At 44.0% G+C, this 20851-nt stretch overlaps 1 protein-coding gene across 1 annotated transcript in view; it reads left to right on the top strand.

Annotated features, from left to right (window-relative positions):
• The first annotated feature begins 4935 nt into the window (after nt 1-4935).
• Nucleotides 4936-20851, top strand: part of RFTN1 (raftlin, lipid raft linker 1) — a 319836-nt gene continuing 303920 nt past the window's right edge. The window contains 1 exon segment of the mRNA XM_030202597.1: nt 4936-5432. The gene's annotated coding sequence lies outside the window, so the exon portion shown is untranslated.

Below are 20851 nucleotides of genomic sequence, written 5' to 3'. Positions count from 1 at the left end.
TGTTTGTCTTAAGGTATATAGTTACGCAGATGATATCACAATTTTATTACCTGTATCTCAAACTGTTGAGGACACAGCTGTTAGGATAAGGGACTGTATTTTACTCCTTGAAAAGTGGATTAATATCCATTCTTTGAAGTTAAATAAGGATAAGACTAAGTTTCTTTTTCTTTAGGACAGACGGACGATATACGGAATGATAACATGTTGAAGCAGAGTGGGCAACATTTTTCTTTTGAGGAAAATATAAAAATTTTAGGTGACATCCTACTATAGAGTCTCAGGTCAATTCACTTATTAGGAAATCTTCATGGCAGCTTGCTTTATATTTTCTGCCCATAAAAATGACAAGGAGGGGCATAATTGAACAGGGTGCCCAAGTTTTCCTGAGGATGTCCATGCAGGACGTCCCAGCAAAGGGGCAGGGAAACTCGTATTATCGAAACAAGATGGTCGGACATCTTTCGTTTCGATAATACGGTCAGGGACGCCCAAATCTCAACATTTAGTTCGACCTTAGAGATGGTCGTCCCTGGTTTTCGGCCATAATGGAAACCGAGGATGCCTATCTCAGAAACGAGCAAATCCAAGCCCTTTGGTCGTGGGAGGAGCCAGCATTCATAGTGCAATGGTCTCCCTGACATGCCAGGACACTAAGCTTCAGAAATTGCTCCCAGTTGCATAAATCCCTTACCATAGGCACCCCATATAAGAGGCTTGGGGAGGCTAAGCCTCCCCAGCCCAGTTGTGACTTTCGCCGCCTGCCTCCCGCCCTCCTCCGAAATTTAAAACTTGATACCTGCTCGGGGTTAAGGGAAGGCGGCGTCGGCAGCGACACAGCACGTCAGCACCAATGAAACGCGTTCTGGCTCGGTGCGCCTTCAGCTTCCCTTCGTTCTGTCTCTCAAGCGCTGGTCCCGCCCTCAACCCTCAAGCAGGTATCAAGTTTTAAATTTTGGAGGGGGGGCGGGAACTGGACCTGGTGCTCGGTGGGAGGGAGGGAAGGAGGAAGGCCTGATGCTGCTGGGTGGGAGGGAGGGAGGAAGGAAAGAAGGCAGGCAGGCAGGCCTGATGCTGGGTGGGGTGCCTGGTGCTTGATGCTGGGTGGGTGGGTGGGTGGGAGGGGTGCCTGCCTGCCTGCCTGATGCTGGGTAGGAGGGGTCCCTGGTGCTAGGTGGGTGGGAGGAAGGGGTACTTGATGCTGGGTGACAATTATGGGTTTAAGCTCCGCCCCCAACCCCGCCCCCCAACCCCACCCCCTTTAGCCTCCCCAAACAGTTGGGCCACCGACCGCCTATGTCCCTTACCTTGGGTGCTGAGCCCCATAAAACCCACTCCCCACAACTGTACAATACTACCATAGCCCTAAGGGGTGAAGGGGGGCACCTACATGTGGGTACAGTGGGTTTCTGGTGGGTTTTGAAGGGCTCACATTTGCCACCAGAAGTGTAACAAGTAGGGGGGAGATGGGCCTGGGTCCGCCTGCCTGAAGTGCACTGCAGTACCCAATAAAACTGCACCAGGGACCTGCATACCGCTGTCAGGGAGCTGGGTATGACATTTGAGGCTGGCAAAAAAATATTTTTAAAGGTTTTTTTTTAGGGTGGGAGGGGGGTTAGTGACCACTTGGGGAGTAAGGGGAGCTCATTCCCAATTCCCTCCGGTGGTCATCTGGTCAGTTCGGGCACAGTTTTGAGGCTTGGTTGCAAGAAAAAAATGGACCAAGTAAAGTCGGCCAAGTGCTCGTCAGGGACGCCCTTCTTTTTTCCATTATCTCCTGAGAACGCCCATGTGTTAAGCACACCCCAGTCCCGCCTTTGCTATGCTTCCAACACGCCCCTGTGAACTTTGGTTGTCCCCGCGACGGAAAGCAGTTGAGGACACACAAAATCGGCTTTCGATTATGTCGATTTGGGCGACCCTGGGAGAAGGACACCCATCTCCTGATTTGTGTCAAAAGATAGGTGCCCTTCTCTTTCGAAAATTTATTTATTTATTTCATTTGTATCCCACATTTTCCCACCTATTTGCAGGCTCAATGTGGCTTACATAGTTTTGTTATGACATTATCATTCCAGGATATCAGATACAATTAGTAATGTACAGGGATTGAGTAAGGGAAGAAAGAAGGAAGTGATTAGGCGGGTAAGTATAGAAGGTGGACCTTCATAGCTGGGTGGGTTGGTAAAGTAGATTAGTGAAGCTATTGATTCTCTTTGTAGGCCTTGTTGAAGAAATATGTCTTCAGAGATTTGCAAAAGTTATTTATTTCATCAATTGATTTCAGGTCTGTAGGTAATGCATTCCATAGCTGCGTGCTCATGTAAGAGAAGGTGGTGGCATGCATCAGCTTGTATTTTAGTCCTTTACAGCTGGGGAAGTGCAAATTGAGAAATTTACGGGATGTTCTTGTGGCGTTTCTGGGAGGTAGGTCCACGAGGTTTAGCATGTAGATTGGGGCGTCTGCATGAATGATTTAGTGTACAATCGTGCAGATCTTGAACGCAATGCGTTCCTTAAGTGGGAGCCAGTGAAGTTTCTCTCTTAGGGGTTTTGCACTTTCATATTTAGTTTTTCCAAATATGAGTCTGGCGGCAGTAGTCTGGGCTGTTTGGAGTTTTTTGATAGTCTGTTCTTTGCAGCCAGCATACAGTGTGTTGTAGTAGTCCAGATGGCTTATTACCATTGACTGTACCAGGGTACGGAAGATGTATCTCGGGAAGAAAGGTTTTACTCTTTTGAGTTTCCACATGGTGTGGAACATCTTTTTCGTCGTGTTCTTCACTTGGGTATCAAGAGTGAGGTTTCGATCAATAGTAAACCCAAGAATTTTCAAGTTTTGTGAGACAGGAAGAGAACGGTATGGTGTGATTATGGTGGAGAAGTTTTTTGTGTTATGTTGAGAGGTGAGTACAAGACATTGTGTTTTTTCTGTGTTAAGTTTTAGTTGGAATGCATCCGCCCAGGTGTGCATGATTTGGAGGCTTTTGTTGATCTCGTTGATTTCATTTAGATCATGTTTGAACGGGATGTAAATTGTGACATCGTCTGCATATATGTAGGGATTGAGGTTTTGATTGGCTAGAAGTTTGACTAAAGGTATCATCATTAGGTTGAATAAGGTTGGTGAGAGGGGTGATCCTTGGGGGACTCCACATTCAGGTGTCCATGGGGGTGATCTGTCTGTATACATTGTTACTTGGTATGATCTTGTGGTCAGGAAACCTTTGAACCATGTGAGAACTGTGCCTCCTACTCCGAAGTATTCTAGTATATGTAATAGTATTCTTAGTATGATTAATCATGTCAAAGGCCCTGGACATGTCGAATTGTAGGAGGTCTCTCCTTCACTGGTTACTGGTGGAGGCTCATGTATTTGTGACCTGGATTGGCCACTATTGGAAACAGGATGCTGGGCTTGATGGACCTTTGGTCTGCCCCAGTGTGGCAACACTTATGTACTTATGTACTTAATTCAAGGTCTGTACATTGGTCTATATTATTCTTTATGGGTCACCTCCAATTTATCTGTCAAATTGGGTACAGACCACTAGAAAGACTAGAGGTCTTCGAGATAGTTAGTTTGTATCTCCATTACCCCAATCCCAGTAAGTTAAAATATAAGACCATTTTTTCTGCCAGTTTATTATACCGAACACTAGCAGTATGGAATTAAATCCTACAGGATGTGAGACAAATTTGCAATTATCTTGGATTTAGGAGATCAGTGAACATTTTATTGTTCAAAAAGTTCTTATCTTGAGTATGGCTAATTTGCTGATTTTACCTAGTTTGAAATATTTCTTATTGGCATGTTCACAAGATCTGCCTGTTTAATCTTCTTATAATCTGCACTGAATGTTAAGGGCTATTGCAGAATACAAGCAATTATGTAATGTAATATAATTGAGGTGTGCTGGAACAGAAAGCATAAGTGCCAGATTATGAGGTGACATGGGTTTGTGCACAAAAATTGCATTGGCACTCGGGCTGCATACACATACCTCTGCACAGGTCCTGGAATGCTATTCTGCCCATAAATATTGGTATCACAAAAAAAAATTATGCACAGACTAACATTCCAGCACAAGCACAGATGTGCACACATGCAACTCAGGGTGCTGATTTGTGCGCTGACCCATGTATGCATTTGCCCAGTTCGCTCTCCCATGTTAGAACACTTTTTTTGTACAGGTCCACTTTGGTTACTGCATTGAAGAGCAAACTGGCATTATTCTTGCATTAAAAAGCTGTGCCCTGTTAGCACATGAGACTAATGCAGGGTTTCTACATTGGCCCCTTACACCGAAGTTCTCTGGTGATAGAGAAAGAATGATTGTACCTGAATATAACAGAACTAAATCCAAGAAACTGCAAAACCAGAAAAGTTGCAGTAGTCAAAAGCTGTTACAACTCTGGCTTCAGGTTAGGGTGTTTGGGGGGGGGGGGGTTCCCCCTTGCATTGCGTTCTTGCTGCTCCCCTTTATGCTGGAGGTGATATTTGAGTTATTTGTTTTCTTATGTTTTGTTATTAATTGCTGTCTGTATCGTACTAGTTTCTGTTACAAAATTTGATCGGATGTATTTGCAAATTTGCAATACATTAAAAAAAAAAACTTAAAAAGTTGTTAAAACTGATTTTTAAAAATGAGTGACAATGATTTTTTCAATAGAGAAACCCAGTCTTGTGTTTTCTAAAATGAGTGTATTTACAGCAAGTAATCAAGGAGGTTACTCAGCAGTAAACACTGATTTGATAGATTTTCACTGGAAATAGACCAAGAAGCAACATTAAAAAACCAAAATAATGTCTGATTGATGAATCCGATTACAAGCGATTAACAGGTTTGTAGTGTAACATCCTCAGATGCTTGGGAGGGGGCGCCAGAAGTTATAAAAAGTGGGCTATGTGAAAGAAGCAGCGGCAGACTGGGCTGCTCTAGGGCAGTAAAGTACGAACCGGACGACTCCTTCAAGCCGTCCGCTGCTCGACCTGTTGGTTTCCCAGATCCCGGATCTTTTTTTTTTACTTCTGCAGGGCCAGGACAAGGTTCATGTGTGGTGGTGGGAGGTCCGTGAAAGGGAGCCTGAATCTCTTCATGGCAAGCAGCGCTTTGAAAAGAGAACTATGAAATGTCAGAGGATGTGGTTTCGCTGAATAGCGGAGGGCAGTACATATTTGATCCATGACTTCAGAACGAGAGGAAGTGTAGCAGCGTCCGAGGCGGCTGAACGGGGTTTATGCTCGGGCTTCTCCGTTTCGGCGCTGTAAAACCGTTTGGCTGGAGGTGCAGCTCTGAAGCATCTGAAGTTTTTGCAGCAGGCATTGTCTAGCCTTGACAGGGATCTTGAACTGTCTCCCTTCAGCCGGATTCTCCAACTTCAGCTCTCTGAAGGAAACCCTGCTGTATTCAGCTGTAAGTCAGCATCAGGTAAGAGTTTCTCTCTCTTGGTCTCTCTTTAAAGCCCCAATAGTTTATGTGCAGTAGCTCTCCAGTAGGTATTTTCGGGAGGACTACGTTTAAACTTTTAAATAGGTGCAAAAGGTACCCCGCATATTTTGAAACTCGGTCATAACTTTCCTGTAGCATGGCAGCAAGGAGCGTATACATTTCCGACAACTCGCTGAATGAACTGCTATTTAGGTAACCATACTAAAATAATATCTTTTCCAGTGCCTTTAAAAACCTAATCCTAGAGAATTGTACAACAACAAAGAGGCGATGAACCGTTCCGCACGTAAACAGTCCACAAACAGTACAGAGCAGACCACTAAATCGATTTAGTGGTCTGCTCTGTACTATTTGTGGATTGATTTTTCTGTAAAATGGGTGTGTTTCATGTGGCTTGCTGTGTTAAATAATAATTTTCCCAGCAATTGTTTTCCTGCATTTCTTTGTAGCCTCGTTTTTCTGTCGCTCTCATTTTAAATCTGGCTCTTTCTGTATTTCCTTTCCTTTCCACTGGCAGTAACAGCATCCTTTAGTTATAAGTACTTCTAGATATGTCAAGTCGATTCGATTGCTGAATTGGCAGAGCACTTGCTAACCTTGTAGCAGGATTTGTCCCTACCGAGGGTGCCAGTCACTGATGCACATTTTCAGGTAGTAGGTGAATATTCCTAGATGGATTTTATTGTAGCCAGTACAAATGGGAAAACTGTGTAAGATAAGTTTTGTCTAAATTTAGTACATGGTGGTGTGAAATTACTTAGAAATGACCAGATTTGTGCAAAATGTGTGGCCTAATCTTCCAAGGGGGTGGGGATATAATCAATCCCTTTGAATGTCCATTGAGGGCCAGCTTGGCGGCACAGGTGGCAAGTACTGTACACTCCAAAGAGAATCCACCAGCGTGGAGAACTCAAGAGATCCCACGGAGAAACTCAAGCCAGGGAGGAGAGTGGGAATAAGAACCAGGATATCCAGAGACAGGACCACAGAAGTTCTTGAATGAAACAGTATTTATTGAAAACAAAATGACTCAACACAACGCTGTGTTTCGGCCGGAAGGCCTGCATCAGGAGTCTGTATATTTGTTTTGAAAGATGAGAGTTCAGGAATCACGGCGATAAGCTGTGATGGTCTTTAAAAAGCCCATTGACGTGAAATACCAACTGGATAATGAGAAAAGCATTGCTATTGCTTTTCTCATTATCCAGTTGGTATTTCATGTCAACGGGCTTTTTAAAGACCATCACAGCTTATCGCCGTGATTCCTGAACTCTCATCTTTCAAAACAAATATACAGACTCCTGATGCAGGCCTTCCGGCCGAAACACAGCGTTGTGTTGAGTCATTTTGTTTTTCAATAAATACTGTTTCATTCAAGAACTTCTGTGGTCCTGTCTCTGGATATCCTGGTTCTTATTCTCAAGTACTGTGCAGTGCCATGAAGATGGTGCCCTGTTTGATCCCTAAATTGGGCTTTCTGCTCCCTGGGTCTGCTGGTACTGAAGATGGTATGGAGGCATGGAAAGTGTTCTGGAAGGAACCTTAGTGCTGAGGACTATCACTAGAGTGACCAGCCTAATCAGGTTGGAGGAGGTGTAAAATGTAGGAACAAATACCCAGGTAGTTGTAAATGAAAGAATAAGGTGCCATATTCCAGCTCTGGTTCAGACTGAATGGAATTAAGGAGAGTCCTGGTTCAGACTGAGCTGGAGCTATAAAGGTGTAGTATAAACTTGTAGGATGAATTAAAAAAAAAATGCATAGTCTGCCCCAGGATCTGGCAACTCATTTCCCAGCTTCAGCTGCCTGTTGACTCATTAGCAAAAAAAAGAAGTAGGGATGGGGAAAATCCTCTTGTTTAACTAGAGATTAATCTGCACAGCTTCTCCGTGTGTACCAATCATTTATGCCTTTGCAAATCTGATGCTTTGCTCTTGTTAGTCACCCTGGGGCCTCCCAGGAATGTTTCAGGCTGGTCTCCCGATAATGACATTTCCATGTTTACACATTTAGATTCTGCAAGGACAGGTGGCAGGACCCTATTCTATAACAGAACCTAGGTACCTAGCTTTTAGATCTAGTATAAATTCAGGTTCCTAAATGCTGCAGGGATGAATGTAACACCGCATTCTGTAAGTCACCTGTGTAAATGGGAGACATGCCTACGTCTTGTTCATGCTCTACCCATGTTCATGCCCCCTTGCAAATATACACTATGTAAGTTAAGCAGGCATTTGTAGAAGAATGCCTAGGTAACTTGCTAGTACTTATACAGGTATTCAGGGGCGTAGCCACGGGCGGGCCTGGACGGGCCCAGGCCCAGCCACTTTCCCTCCAGGCCCACCCATCCAACATCCTGCTGCTTTCGCTGCCTTTTTTCCCGTGGCTCCGCCGGGTCCGGGAAGCAGCGTTCAGCAGCGTTGCCTGCCTGCCTGCCTGCCTTTTAAAATAATTCGTCTCCCCAGGCTCTGCTGCATTTACTTCTTCGCTTGTCGCAAAACGCTGCCGTTCGCACAGGCAGCTCTGCTCCCCTTTGCCTTGTCCATCTGGCCCTACGTATCCACTACAGGAAGTGGATCAGAGAAGGCCAGATGGACATGGCAAAGGGGAGCGGAGCTGCCTGTGCGAACGGCAGCGCTTTGCAATGGGTGAAGAAGTAAATGCAGCAGAGCCTGGGGAGACAAATTATTTTAAAAGGCAGGCACGCAGGCAATGCTGCTGAATGCTGCTTCCCGCCACGCTGGTGACTGGTGCAGGGATGAGACTTCTCAAGCCTTGGGGGCCTCCAGAAGATTCTTCAGCTGGCAGGGCCCAGAGATCCCCGCCAGCCCAGGTATTTATCTTTACGGGAGGGGGATGGACAAAGAGGAAATATGTGGGTCATGCCCATCCGGTCCACCCCCAGGCCCACCCAAAAATTGAGGTCTGGCTACACTACTGAGGTATGTGCATCGATAGGCACATAAGTACTACCATTTCAGACACAGGTAGCCTAGGTGTCAGAATTGCCCTTCACGCCTTCGTGTTGAGGTCTATTGAAGGTTTACTTTCACTGCCTCCTCTCCAGGTCCATTTTATGGTTTTCTCTCAGGCTTTACCCCAGTATATAACCTCATTCCCTTTCTTTGCTAGGGACTCAATCATTGACTCTACTCATGACAATCTTTGAGACCCTGGATCCAAAGGAATCTACTACATTTCCCAGGATTTCAGTCTCCTATGTTGAAAGTTAATACTCCCAGCTCATACATCCTGTTTTGCACATTGGCCTTTTCTCTATCACTGGCGAGTTTCGTCATTCTTTATTTCTACTCAGTCATTCTGCAGTATCATTGCTGGTCACTTTCCTCATCCTTTGCTCTTATGCCCAGTGACTCGTCACATGTTCTATTTGAATTGGATCTGCTTCACAGGTATTTTTTGTTAAGTCTGAAAATATGAGTGTAAATGAATTGACAAGAATACCCAGGTAATGAGTGTATACCTTCATAATCTCTTGAAGGCACTGATGATTTTACACAATAGCTTGTATTTCTGATCCTCTAAACCCCAGATAACCAGAACATCTTTGAGAGGGAACAAAAAGTAGCTTTTCCAGGGCTTCAGACCATACTTCCTTCAACCAGTATTGTTCTTCCCTCCTCCTATGTGGGAGCTTCTCTGGCCAGTGGTTGTCTCCAGCATAGCTGCTGTCTGGCCATACAGCATTGCTTTCCTGCCTCTCCTATTCTGAAGCTCCCTGAGAGTCAAGCCTGTGTCAACCAGGCAGGTGTTCTCAATTACCTGAGAAAATAACTTGGTTTCAGCCACTTTTAAGTGGTATAAGCAAGCCAGGTTGATACATCCCTCCCCTTCATGACCCAATTACATACTTGACTGTGGATTATCCATAAGTAAGCATTTCCTCTTATAAAATTGAAAGCAAAAGTAACTGTACTCTAAATTTGTCTTTTAGTTCTGTTTTTCTCTTCTATTTCTCCATTTTCAGGCTACTGCAATGATCCAGTTCATTCTGCAAATGTCTCTATGTACTTGCTGTCTGTAACAATCCTCTGTCGTATGCCAAGGACCTCTTGGCAACTGCAGAAAAATTTTGCAAAATCTACAGGAAAATAGCAAATATTTAATCAGGTGTATTGTTTTGTTAGTATTAGTAGCTCCCTGCCTTTCTTTGTACTGTTAAGTTTCTGAATTGTTTAATTTACTTTAGGAAAAACAAGTGGCCCTGAGCCTAGTAAAATACTACGTATATAGCATTATGAAGAATGAGGACTGTAGCAAATCATCAAAAAAGAAGTTGGGAAAAGTGACAATGTGTTGTTGTGGGGGGTGGGGGGGGGCGAGTTGTATGTGGTAAGTGTGTGTGTAAGAGGGTGGTGTATATGAGGTTATAGCAGTGAGCCGAGAACATTCAAATCCTGCTGTTCCATGTGATCTTGGATAAATCACTTAACCCTCCATTGCCTCAGGTAAAAATTTAGATTGTAAGCCCTCTGGGGACAGGGTCATACCACATCTTAATAGGAGGGCTTAGTGCTCTATCTTCCCAGCTGGAAGAATCTCAGATGCCAGGTCACACAAGAACCTAAAATTTGACACCTGGTGCAGTACCAGGAAGAGATGCCATTGGTGCGACCTAGATCTGGGGAGAAATATGGTTGCTGCCATTACTGGTGGAGTCTGGGGATAGATATGGCTGCTGCCACCACTGGCTGATTCCAGGGAGAGATACTGCAGTTATCACTGCTGGTTGGATGTTGCCCAGTGAGGGACATAATGGCTTCCAGTACTGGCAGGGTTCAGCAAATGACACCAAATAAACAGCCACTGAAAGGCAAAGGGAGAAACATATAATATGCAGATTGGGACTGCAATGCCCATCCAGTTTACCCAGGTATTCTCGTCTACTTTGCAACAATATATCCCAGCTGTCAATTATAGAAGTTTGAGCACTTGTACTATACTATGCCTTATTCATGTCATTTTTGGTTTGTTTCTTTGCTGATGCACTGCAATCCTGGATAGTTGACCATAAGTTCCTATGCCTAATTCAACAAGTGGAGGGGCATAATCGAAAGGGGCACCCGTTTTCCTGAGGATGTCCTCGCAGGACGTCCCGGTGAAGGGGCGGGGAAACCTGTATTAACAAAACAAGATGGGCGTCCATTGTTTGTTTTGATAATACGGTCGGGGATGCCCAAATCGCAAAATTTAGGTCGAAACCGAGGACGCCCATCTCAGAAACGACCAAATCCATGCCATTTGGTTGTGGGAGGAGCCAGCATTCGTAGTGCACTGGTCCTCCTGACATTTCGGGACACCAACCGGGCACCCCAGGGGGCACTGCAGTGGACTTCATAAATTGCTCCCAGGTGCATAGCTCCCTTACATTGGGTGCTGAGCCCCCCAACTCCCCCCAAAACCCACTACCCACAACTGTACAACACTACCATAGCCCTAAGGGGCGAAGGGGGCACCTACATGTGGGTACAGTGGGTTTCTGGTGGGTTTTGAAGAGCTCACATTTACCACCACAAGTGTAACAGGTAGGGGGGATGGGCCTCGGTCCGCCTGCCTGAAGTGCACTGCACCCACTAAAACTGCTCCAGGGACCTGCATACTGCTGTCATGGAGCTGGGTATGACATTTGAGGCTGGTATAGAGGCTGGCAAATAATATTTAAAAAGATTTTTTTTAGGGTGGGAGGGGGTTAGTGACCATTGGGGGAGTAAGGAGAGGTGATCCCCGATTCCCTCCGGTGGTCATCTGGTCAGTTCAGGCACCTTTTTTAGGCTTGGTCGTAAGAAAAAATGGACCAAGTAAAGTCGGCCAAGTGCTCGTCAGGTACGCCCTTCTTTTTTCCATTATGGGTCGAGGACGCCCATGTGTTAGGCAAGCCCCAGTCCTGCCTTCGCTGTGCTTCTGACACGTCCCCACGATGGAAAGCAGTTGAGGACGCGCAAAATCGGCTTTCGATTATGCAGATTTGAGCGACCCTGGGAGAAGGACATCCATCTCCCGATTTGTGTCGAAAGATGGGCTTCCTTCTCTTTCGAAAATAAGCCTGATAGAGAATGATCACCAAAGTGGAGAAACAGGATTCGCTACGAGCAAGACAAATTGGAGAGGGAAAGTAGCATGATCAACAGGACTCTTCCAAAAAGCCAAGGAGATGAGATGAAAAACATACTTTATTCTGTATTAAATGGTTGACTTGACATGGCACCGTGTTTCTACAGTAGTGCCTGCCTCAAGAGTATATTTTATTGATAGTCTTTCTAAAGATAAAGACTCCTGAGGCAGGGCACTATTGCCGAACATGGTCAACCTTTTAATATGGAATATATGTTTTTCATCTCGTCTCCTTGGCTTTTTGAAAGAGTCCTGTTGATCACGCTACTTTCCCTCTCCGATTAATTCAACACATGCCTCCCACCCCAATACAATACCACAAAACTGTGAAAAAATTTAGGTAGCTACCAAAACCAATCAGGCTTTTGCCAGAACATTCAGCTTCATAGGTTCTGCCCCCCACCCCAATACAATACCACAAAACTGTGAAAAGATTTAGGTAGCTACCAAAACCAATCAGGCTTTTGCCAGAACATTCAGCTTCATAGGTTCTTATGGTTCTGCTGAACAGTCTGCTTGTACTAATCTGGTCACCCTTTGGCCTTCAACATCACTAGGTCACACTTCCTTTATTTGCTTTTGTTTTGTCTTTATCACTTAACCCTTTGTCTTCACCCTTGAAGGGTGGGTTGTATAAAGAAGGATCATTGGGCCCATCTAGTCTTCCTACAGTTGTAGTACCATAGATTCCAGCTCTCCCTCTCTTTCACAACTAGGAATCCTCAATAGTAATAGTATACAGGTTGCACCTTCCATCAAACTGATTGAGTGATGAGATAAGGATAATATCAGGCAATCAGATTCACTTCTGGGATAGGCCATACGCTCTGCACCCCCCCCCCCAGTGGAGTAGCGTCTCCCAAGTGATGCCCACTGCCCACACCAGAAATGCCCCTTAGTCACCTGATTGACATTAGTCACCTGATTGACAGTTGAGATTAGAATGATGTCAGCCAATCAGCCTTAGTCCACATCCACAGTTTGCCCACACCTTGCCTGTTCCGATATGAATGAATAGGAGTAACTATAGCCAAGTCCTGCTCACTGCTTGCCTTAGTAATGCCCCCTCTCACCCGCACAGCACTTCCACTCCCACCCTTAACCACATCCCCTGCAATATCATTAGAAATGAACCCTGAACCTTGTTGCTTTCAATGATATCACAAGAAATGGACATTGGACACTTTGAATAACATCACCAAAAACAGGGTTTCTGACCTTGGAGATACAAGTTAATGCTACGGGGTTATATGTGAAGTAGTAGAGACATTTTATCCCCTTTCAATCTGCAGCAATGGCGTAGCCACAAGGGGGCCTTGGGGGCTTAGGCCCCCAGAATTGGTGGGGGGAGGGTCCCAAGCCCTACCAGCTCAGGTATGCCCTCCTCCAACTGAAGCCTAGCAGTTGGCAGCACTTTGCCTGGGCTGCCAGTGTGCCCCCCTCCCCCCACATGCTTGGTTTGTGTGAAAATTGAGTATGTACAGGGGGTGGGCCTCTCCTGTGTATGCTCAGTTTTGTGAAAAACGATCATGCACAGGGGCAGGGGGCCTTGTGTGGTGGTGGTCCGGGAAAAGCACCACCAACCTCCAGGCTTTGGCTGGAGGAGGGCTCGGCTGGAGGAGGGCTTCTGCTGATGGCTGATGCCCTCCCTCAGCTCAGGTATGTGGGGTCATGGGGGGAAGGCAACATTTTGTGCCCCTCTCACTTTGGGTTCAGGTTCCCTCCCCTAAAATCTGACCTATGTGCCTGATCTGCACTTATGACAAGGTCATCCATCCCCCCTCTTCGTAGCAAGATAGTTTCAGTGAAAATGTCTGTTTCCTCCACTAATATAACTGTTTGTTGTAGCTTGAGTCAGTTTTAGTATAATGAAAGAATGCTGTAAGACTTGGAGAAATTCTGTGACAGGGCACTTCCATTTAGATGGAGCTTTATGTTCTGAAATGGCAAAACAAATATGTATTCTGGCTAGTACAACATATAATTTTGCAGAAACTTATACACGCGCTCTTTCGATTCCTGGGCCTATTATGGGGAATAAGCTCCCAGGACACTTGAGACTTAGTGCAAATAAATAACAATTTAAGAAATACCTGAAAACTCATTGTTTTGTGAAAGTGTTCCTGGAAGGATAACTTCAGACTGGTCTCAAGTAGTTATTACATTATTTCTTAGGGTTTATTTACCGCCTTTTTAAAAAAATTCACCCAAGGCAGTGTACAGCAAGAATAAGCTGAACACAGGTAACAGACAATTGCAGCAGTAAAAATATTCAAATAACAATACATAGTGTGGTACTTCAATTGTCAACACAATACGTAATAAAACATTTTGAGAGATGAATACAAATTAGTCGAGAATTGTTGGAGAAGTAATTGATACGATGTAGTTTTGTCTGTTTTTAAAAATTATGAATGTTTGATTGTAACCCACTTTGGTTTAAAGTGGGATATGAAATATGGCTACTGACTAGGAGGACATGGGAGCAACCAGCTCTGTGAACCCAGATCAGACCTCAGCTGGAGCCCAGTCACAGGTGGCTGGAATGAACCAAATGCACAAGGGGACGTGGATCAACTGATGACCGGCCAGTGCCGGGCCCAAGCGTGAGAGAAACAGTAGAGGAAGACCTGCGTCTACCTGTGGGCATCCTTGAATGCACTGGGGGCCAGGGAGAACCCTCATACCGGAGCATCACCGGGTGACCCCCGTGAGCAAGCTGAGGACAGGAACAGAATTGCCACCGAGACTGACTCCAGCGACTGGACAACCTGGGACTGCAGGACAGAACCTTGAAGGAAGTCCCTCGTGGTCCAGCGCTACATGGCAGGGGCCAGTGCTGGGTCAAAGCAAGAGATCCTAGCGAGAGAGGAGCAGCAGAGGAAGACCCGTGTCTACCTATGGACCACCTCAAGTGAGCCAGGGGCCAGGATGGGCATCACACTGGAGAATCCCCAGGTAACCCCTGCAAGCAAACTGAGAACAGGGGATGGAATCGCTGTAGAGACTGATTCTGGCACCTGGAAAATTCCAGGACTGCAAGACAGGACCTTGAAGGAGATCCCCTTGTAGCCCGATGCTGTGAGACACAGCGCAACCAGCACCAAGAGGTCCAGAGAGGGCAATTTCAGTATGAATTGCTGGAAGATGACGACCTTACCAACAATTGGAAGAACCTAATCCCAACCCCAACACCAAAACAGAGACCAAACCAACAACTCACAACATAAAACCAAACCAGAAAAGCAACCAAGAAAATCAGAAGCTCAAAATAGACAAACCAAATAGACAAATACAAAGTGTCAAACACACCAAAAGCAAATATGAAAAATACGTCCCGATACCCATATGATATATAAATACAAGATCAGCAGTTTAATAAGGCAGTAATACTAAGAAACTGGATACCAACACTGAAAAATGGGTACACCTAGAAGATGACCCTGCACTACTTGACTTCTGCCCACCAGGATACAAAACAATACACATCAATAGAACTAAAAAGAAAGGAGGAGGCATAAATAGATAAGTATTGCCATACTGGGACAGACCGAAGGTCCATCAAGCCCAGTATCCTGTTTCCAACAGCGGCCAATCCAGTTTACAAGTACCTGGCAAGATCCCAAAACAGTACAATACATTTTATGCTTCTTATCCTAGAAATAAGCAGTGACTGTTCATGCAGCTAAGTAGTCTCATTTTTTACTTCTTTTGTAATTTGAAGTTTCTTATGAAGCATATTTGATACACTTTAGTACATAAGTATTGCCATACTGGGACAAACCAAAGGTCCATCAGGCCCAGCATCTTGTTTACAACAGTGGCCAATCCAGGTCACAAATACCTGGCAAGATCCCAAAAAAATTACAACACATATTATGCTGCTTATCCCAGAAATAGTGGATTTTCCCCAAGTCCAATTTAATAATAGTCTATGGACTTTTCCTTTAGGAAGCCGTCCAAACCTTTTTTAAACTCCGCTAAGCTAACCCTTGCACCGGCCTTGCCTGGCCTGCCCCACCCCACCCTACCTGACCCCATCCAGGTTTCCCAGATTTGCAAGTCAAAAATCTGGTAACCTTTTAAAAAGCAAAAAGGAAAAGAAGGGAAAATGGTGAAAGTAAAAAGACTAAAAAGCAAAATGAGGAAAAAAGAAATTCCTGGTTTCTGAAAGGTTTGGCTGGTGCTTAAGTATTCTAAATATTCATGCATTTCTGACAATCATAAGTGGCCTAGCCAGTTTCATTTTTTGGTGGGGCCTGTGGTTAATATGGGTAGGCAGTGCAGATGCTGACATCACTTCTTATTCTTCTCTTACTGGTTCATGCCTTTGTCAGTGAATGGATGGGCCGATTCCAAAGTGCAGAAACAACAGCCCACCCATGGCTATGTCCCTGCTATCATTGTAGGTTTATTGTGTGTCCAGAATGTTACTCATATGTAACTTGCATAGTAGAGTAATAGAGATGTATGGCAGAAAAGATGTTGGATACAGAGAACAGCCTTCTGGTACAAATGGAGAGGCAAAAAACAGTAAAAAGGGACTGCTCAGGGGCAGGCATAAATATATGTGTGTCTGCTGCATCTAGATAAATGTGTAAGCTGCAGTTTTAGTGCGGGAAATACTATGTGCATTTTCTCTTTCAAATACTGCACTATGTTCATGTATAGCAGCCACAGAAAGGCATAAAATCTGTAAAACTCAACTGATCTACTAATTTATCTGTCCTTGTCATATTCTATAGCAGTGCTTCTTAATCCTCTCCTGGAGGCACACCTAGAATATCCCAGTGCATATGCATGAGATAGATTTGCATATTCTGGTGACCCATTGTATGCAAATCTATTTCATGCATATTTGTTGTGGTAATCCTGAAAACCTGACTGGCTACGTGTTCCTCCAGGAAAGGATTGAGAAGCACTGTTCTATAGTATAATTGATTTCCTGAATTACATCTCCCCAAACGTAAACATTTAGTAATGCCATTGTACCACTCTTCTAAACTAACTCTAGAAATTTTATTAGCATGTATCTCAGCACTATCTATTAAAATATACCTTTTGAAATTCCTTCTGTGAATCCTTTTACCTGTGTTTTTAAAAGCAATCCTCCTCCCCCCAATATTCAGCTTGTGGAGGTTGATGGGTTGTGTTTTTTTTTTTAAACACTGTCTACCGCAGGCAAAAAAAAAAATCATCCATATATTCAGTATTCATATATTATTAAGATGGTGTTTGGAAAATGTACTGCTGCTTCTTAGGATGAGCAGCATAAAATCTGTTTTACTCTTCTGGGATCTTACCAGGTACTTGTGACCTGGATTGGTCACTGTTGGAAATAGGATACTGGGCTTGATGGACCTTCGGTCTGTCTCAGTATGGCAATACTTATGTTCTTAGTGGCAGTATCCAGATACTGCCTATTTATCTGGGCAGTGGAGATATTCACTTAGGACAGCTTTCGTTCTGTTCTATATTTTCTGGTTAGTTATCCAGGTAGCAGTGCTGAAAATTGCTTCTACCCAGATAATTTTGGTCTGTATCCTCATATCACCGCTGCACTATTTGGATAGTGCCATGGCAGTCTGTAAAGCTATTCAGTAGTAGTGTCTGGATAGTGCTGCTAAATATTTTTCTGAGTGGCATTTCTCTGGGTAGCAGGCGTTATCGACCACAAAGTTCCTGCACTCATTCTCTGTTCTTGCTTTAAAAGAATTCTAAAGATTAGCTGGAAAGACATAAGATGACAGGAGGTAGAAGATCCCTAACACTCAGTGGTTGTGGTTCATGCTGCCATGTGGGATACCTGGACTGAATTCCTGGGTCAGACTTCTGCTCCTTGGATGAGCCAGGGCTGGGGATGGTGTGCAGTCGGTGCTCATGGGTTCTGGGGGTGAGGAGTCTCAATCACCTCTCGGCAGCAACTCCTAGAGACCAGATCTGGGATCCACCTTAGCTGAGCTCCAGAGGGTTGTTGTAGTCTATGTTCTCTGATCATGTGCTGTCACTGTAGTGGCTGGGCTAAGATGAGTGGGGCATACAAAAATAGGAGCAACAAGCCTGGGTAGATGCAAATGAAGGATTTTGGTACTATAGCCTTTTAGAAGTTGGTTATGATTGAGCTGGAAGTCAAACGGAGCCAGAGGAAATTGCCAGATTCCCCACCCCCCCCCCCAAACACCTGATATAAATGTTGGATTCAAGATAGCTGCCTCACAAATAGCCATAAGAAATAAAATAATTTTTGTCCTGTCTTAAAGTACAGAAACAGCATGTGGCAGGTAAGAACTACAAAGCCCATCTAGTCTATCCACCCAATTTATTGCCTGCTATAATGCTATACACCAGAGTTGATATCTTTCTTCCTGTGCCTTTTCTGTGCTTTTTTTTGTTCCACTGTTGCTTGTCTCTTTGCCTTTCCGCCTGGCTGATTGTTCTGTGCATCCACCACCCTTTTGGGGAAGAAATGTTTTCTGATGTTCTCCTGAGTCAGTCTTCTTACAGCCTCATATACTGGTCTCTAGTTCTAGATCTTGCTCTTCACTATAAAAGGTTTATCTCTTTTGCATTATTTATAACCTTTGAGTTATTTGAATCTCTTCATATCCTACCTCCCACTGTCTCTCCTGTAAAAATTATTCAATATAGTGAACACAGAAACATCCCTAATAGCTAAGAACAAAGTAATGACAGATTTTTAAAAAATGGAATAGGCAACCTATTTATTTATTTAAGCCTTTCAGACTTGAAGTAGGGCAGCCAACAAATAGCTTCAGCTGGCTTATGATCTATGACAGTCACAATGTTGCTGAATCTTGCTGTGATGAGTATAGAGCTCCAATTTTGCAAAACTATTGCAAATTAAATGAGAATTAAGACCTTTCCTGTTTTGATTATCACTTTGGGATGATTGTTATCATTTACTGAATGAACTATGCTACTCTAATTCTCCCCCCTCCCCCCAATTGTGTCATATCTGTTTACAAAAATCAAATGTGGTTATTGGTTACTCGGTGTTGGGATTTGCTTCTTTATAAATAAAAGCAAGTAGTTATCCGTTCACTGCCTGATTCTAGTGAGTCATATAGGACTAAATTCTATATATGGTGCCGTGGTTTATAGAATACGCCTAGTGGCCATACCTGCACCTAACTCTAGGCGGTCTATTTATGCCAAGTAAAATTTGGTGCAAATGCTGGCGCCTAAGGGGTCCTTTTACAAAGGTGTGCTGAAAAATGGCCTGCAGTAATGTGAATGCGTGTTTTGGGCTCGTGCAGAAACATTTTTTAGCGCACCTGTAAAAACAGCCATTTTAAAATTTTTGCTGAAAATGGACGTGTGGCAAAATGAAAATTGCCGTGTGTCCATTTTGGGTCTGAGTCCTTACCACCATCTATTAACCTAGCGGTAAAGACTCACGCGGTAACTGGGTGGTAATGACCTAAGCACATCAAATGCCACTTGGCGTGTGCCCAATATGCACATCAAAAATAAAAATTATTTTTCAGACGCATGCCAAAAATGAAATTACCACAAGAGCCATGCAGTAGCCGGTGGTAACTCCATTTTGGCATGCGTTGGGCGCGCGTAGACACTTACACGGCTTAGTAAAAGTGCCACTTAGTTAGGTGCAGAGCAGATGTATTCTATAACCCTGTGTGTAGATTTTCAGAACACCATTGGTCCGCCCATTCCATGCCCATGGCCACACCCCCTTTTGACAGCACGCATTAGAATTTACGTGCACCAATTTACAGAATACGCTTAGCAAGTTGTGCACGTAAATTCTAATTAATGCCAATTAGTGTCAATAATTGCTTCATAAGTGGCAATTATCAGCACTGATTGACTTATTAAGTACTTAAATTGCACACGGAAATCCAGAATATGACTGGATTTGCGCACACAATTTCAGTCTCACTATATAGAATCCGGGGGATAACGCATACTTGTACTGATTTATATGTTAGAGGTCAGGGTTCCATGTAAGATTCCATTCCTTAAAATATAACTGGGCTCATCACATTGTTTTTACATTTTTGGCCTTCCTGAACTATAACTGAAGACATCAGGAAGCTGGTTGTGCTATTACTGGAAAAGAATAACAGAAAAAGGAAAGGGAACTCTTTATCTCTCGAAGGACACTCAGGCACTGCATTCTTCTCTCATTGCTGCTTTCTTTAGATTTTTCAGTGTTCTCAGATACAGATCACTGTTACTCACAACACAGTTTATGCTGTTTAGATGACAAAATAAATCTCAAAAGTATCATGTTCCATAGCCAATACCTAACAAAACACTATAGAGTAGTTGATACTTTTAATGTCTTGCAGGAGGAAAGCCAATTGTAAAAGATTTCAGAATCTGTGGTCAAAGGAATGCCAGTTAAGATGTGATGTGTAGTTATTTAATTGTAGCATTAGGCATTTTGTGCTGCTTGCAGGATGCAATGTAACGACACAGCGCAGAAGCATAGCCAGGTTTTGACGTCAGGGGGAGCAGACCTTTTGTAACTTAGCTACACGTGTGAGGCTGCAGGCCCAATTCGCATAGGTGCTGTTCCATTTAAAATCTCTTTGGGGGAGCGACCGTTCCCCTTGCGCCCCCTTCTCCCCAGCTATACATCTGGGCTCTGGACACAAGTACAGTGCTTCTGCCACAGCTGTGCTAAGAAATACATTTACACAGTTCCTGACTATCTCCAGAAAAGGGAGAAGGACTAAGAAGTATAACATAGAAACAAAAGAAATGACAGCAGATAAAGATCCTTCGGCCCATCGAATTTGCCCATCGATACCACCTAGCAAACTCTCCATTCCCTTCCTCTGCTTCAGGCATCCTCTGTGCTAGTTCTGTGTTTTCATGAATTCCAATACAGTTCTCATCTCCACCACCTCTGTTGGGACGTTGTTCCACCCATTCACCACCATTTCTTTAAAGAAATATTTATTTGCTTAGCTTATTCCTAAAAATATCCCCTTTCACCCCGGGGCTTATAGGATTAAGGTGAAATGGGATAGATTAAGGAATAATCTAAGCAAATATTTCTTTATGGAAAGAGTGGAGGATACATGGAACAACCTCCCATTAGAGGTGGGGGGAGATGACAGTATTTGCATTTAAGAAAAGATGGGTCTAGCAGAGCTTTCTTTAAGTTGAAAGAGGCCTATCCCCATGCATTTATATGGTTTATGAAAAAGACAACAGATCATTTTAGTAGCCACTTTCTAGACCAGCTCCATTCTGTTTATATCCTTTCAAAGAAG

This window comes from Microcaecilia unicolor, chromosome 1, assembly GCF_901765095.1.
Source record: "Microcaecilia unicolor chromosome 1, aMicUni1.1, whole genome shotgun sequence".
NCBI classification, from domain to species: Eukaryota; Metazoa; Chordata; class Amphibia; order Gymnophiona; family Siphonopidae; genus Microcaecilia; species Microcaecilia unicolor.
The sequence above is the reverse complement of the archived record's forward strand: the minus strand, read 5'-3'. Positions and strand labels throughout refer to the sequence as shown.